This window comes from Gracilinanus agilis, chromosome 5 (assembly GCF_016433145.1).
Source record: "Gracilinanus agilis isolate LMUSP501 chromosome 5, AgileGrace, whole genome shotgun sequence".
NCBI classification, from domain to species: domain Eukaryota; kingdom Metazoa; phylum Chordata; class Mammalia; order Didelphimorphia; family Didelphidae; genus Gracilinanus; species Gracilinanus agilis.
In genome coordinates, this window is record NC_058134.1 from 239,805,638 (window position 1) to 239,809,407 (window position 3,770).

The following is a 3,770-nucleotide window of genomic DNA, read 5'->3' on the forward strand; positions in this document are numbered from 1 at the left end:
ATTGTCGCAAAGAGATATTTTAAGTATTTGCCTTGTTTGCTCTTAGTGAAAACTGTGATTGTGCAAAAATAAAAGCAATGGGTTTTATTAAACCAACCTTTTCTCCTAGGTGACTACACGAAATCTAGAGGTCTTGATGCTCAGCAGATCCTGGTTCCTTTCAGCTCATTGTAGCTTATAATTCATTTCACTAAGTATCTTCATTTACATGACACCATTCATGTTATTTTTTCCATAAATACTTTGAATTAACTTCAACAAGACCCACCTAAACTAGATTATTCATACAGGTGTTTATTAAATACTTCTGATAAAAGATCATTGAAAGGGATCCTGTTTTAGCAAAAAAAATATACAAAAGAAAGAAAAGATCCACCAGCAAGTCCAATTTATCCCAACATCTGTTATGTTTGGACTGAATGCTGAAACCGCAGTGTGAATACAAATGGAGTTTTGGCTGGAGAGCAGACTCTTATTTCAGCTATGGTTTACCTCAAATATTTTTAGGATATACACTTTTTCTCACCTTTTCTAAACATTTGGATGAATTCAAGTCTGAACACATTTGAAGACAGAGAGGAAGGAATCAATGAGGAGAGAGAGACTGAAGATGCAAGAGAGAAAGGGAATAATTACACCACTATTATCCCAGCTTGAATTCCTGCATCTTTGATTCTTGCCTTTCTTCATTCTCCCTCCCTATATCTTATCTGTGACAAAATCCTACCAATTTTTATTTCCTAATGCCTCTTGTATCTATCTCCCTCCCTGCCTTTTCTGGTCCACTGTAGTCATAAGTGTTAATCTCCTAACGGGATTATTGACCTCCAATCTATTCTCTTTCTCATCACCATACTAATATTCCCATAAAACAACTTGGCCATGCTGTGCTCCTGCTCAAAAATCTTCACTGCCTAAAGGAAAATGTCCAAAATTTTTACTCTGATATTCATAGAATTATATATTATATATAATATCGATAAAATAATGCTTTATATAAAATTTATATAAATTAGCTCAATAAAATAGCTCAATAGCATAGTGGAAAGAATGCTGGTTCTTGAGTCTAAGGACTGGGGTTCAAATGCCACCTCTGACACTCATTGAAATATTTGTAAAATTGTTTTTCTTCCTTCATTTTCTTTTTTTGAAATTCTTACCATTTGCCTTAGAAGCAATACTAAGTTCTGATAAGGCAGTATTATATTTAGTAGCTTTACTAAATATCGTATATTTAGCATATATATTATACTAAGCAGTATACTAAATATTGATAATGCAGAAGAGTGGTAAGGGCTAGGTAAGTGGGGTTAAGTGACTTGCCTAAGGTCACACAGCTACGAAGAGTCTGAGGCCATATTGGAACCTAGGACCTCCCATCTCCTAGCCTGATTCTCTATCTACTGAGTCACCCAGATGCCCCCATCCTTCATTTTCAAAAAGGACCAATGACATCCTGGGGTGATATCTTGTCTTTCATAAAAATTATATTTAAATGAGGCAGAGTTTCACAAGTTATCTGTTTTGTAGGATTATAGACCTGAGATGGAAAGGACTTCAGGGTCGTGGTTTACTTTCTTCCATTTACAGATAAGGAAACTGAGGAGTAGGATGGAGACTGCTCATGGGCTGCATGTGGTACAGCATGATGCTTCTGATTGTGGCTCAAGCCAGATTAAAATACAATTGGGAAATACACATATGTATTTAAATATATATTTAAATATATATTTAATCTACATTTAAATTTTTTTTAATTTATGTTCTCATTTACAAATTTTATTTATATTATTTTATTTTTAATTATAAATTTTTAATTTTAATTTCTACAATTACATGTAGAAATAATTTTTGACAATTGGTTTTTGACAAATTTGAAATTCAGATTCTCCTTTGCCACCCTCCCTCTCATCCCTGAGGTAGTAAATAGTCTGATATAGGTAATGCCTGTACATATGTAATACATATTTCCATATTGTTCATGTCATGATAGCAATCCCATATCATACATACTATAGAAATCTCATGAAGGAAATATGGTAGAAGATGGTATACTTTGATCTACACAATTGGAAAATAACAAACTAAAGATGCCACAAATCAAATAATATTAATACATAGTTTTCTAAGTCAATATGTGAACCATAAATATCTTTATGTACAGTTGAGTAGACCCTGTTTCTATATGTGTTTGATGCCACTGGCCTGGGGAAGATAAACGACTTGCTCAAGATCACACAGATTAAAAAGCATCAAGGCCAGGATTTGAATCCTTGTCCTGACTCTAAAGTGAATGTTCTTCACCTAAAATTTGGGTAAAATCATTCCATAACTTCAGCCTTCAGTTTCCTGAACTATCAAATAAGACAGTTTGTTTTTTCCTACTTTTTCTCATTCCAGATCTATTATCCAACTTTTCTAGTCTTATCTCTAAAACTTTTGAAATTGCTTCTGGTTAAAATTTCTTACCTTATTTTCCTTAAATGTCTTGTATTTTAAAACACACAAATTCTTCATTCTGTGTCATTTCTTCCAGCCAGAATGCCCTCCCTTCACCTCTCAGTTGGCCCAGATCTTTAAGAATTCTCCATATTCTCCACACTGCCTAGCCTAATGCCTTGCACATAGTGTGTGTTCAGTAAATATTTGATTAACTGATTGAAAGCATCTGCTGTAGAAGAAACAAGCCTAGGAGAAGTGAATAGTGATTAGGCTGAATATATACAATTATTCAAGGAATATACTTAGCTATACAGATAGAATGTACTTGCCAGTTTAATCTAATGAAAGAAAAAAAAAGATTTTTTTCCCCTTTCCCATTAGCCTAATGTTACATATGCTTCAATTTGGTGGCATCGACTTCCTTGATGTTTCACCAACAAGACATTCCATCTCTCAGCTTCAGGCATTTTCTCTAACTGTCACCCCATGCCTGGAACACTCTCCTTCCTCCTCTCGAACTACTGACCTCCTGGGTTGCCTTTAAGTACAACCTAATATTTTACCTTCCTCCAGGAAGTCTTCCTTAACCCTTAATTCCAGTGCCTTCCCTCTGTTAATTATTTCCTCCTTATCTTTTATATGGCTTGCTATCTCTATATTTGTTTCCATGTTGTCTTCCCCATTAGACAGTCAGCTTTTTGAGGTCAGGGACTGCCTTTTGTCTCTTTTTGTATCTCCTGTGATTAGCACAGTGCCTGGTACATAGTACACACTTAATACATTTTTACTGATTAATTGATTAAATAACGGTGAGGTGTAAAAAGGCAAGATTCACTCCTTCGTTCCTAGGAGAGCCCTAATAATGCACCTTTGAGTCTGGTGAAGGGGTAATATTTCTTCTATTGCATGCCTCATCCCATTCATTTTCCCCATTCTTTTGCACTGGCCATTGCCCATATCTGGAATGCATCTCCTTCTGGATTCTACCTCTTAAAATTTCTTTCAAGATGCAACTCAAAAGCTACTTCAGCATGAAGACTTTCCTTCAGTCTTTCTTCCATCCTCAAATGGGACGGGAAAAGTCAGAGAGAGAAAGAAGGAAGGAAAGGAAGGAAGGAAGGAAGGAAGGAAGGAAGGAAGGAAGGAAGGAAGGAAGGAAGGAAGGAAGAAAGGAAAGAAGGAAGGAAAGGTGGAAGGGTGGAATGAGTGAGAAAGGAAGGGAGAGAGGAGGGAGGGAGGGACAGGAAGAAAGGAAGGAAGAAAATGGAAGAAATAAGGAAGGGAGGAAGAAAAGGAAGAGAAGGAAGGGAGGAAATATAGAAGGAAAA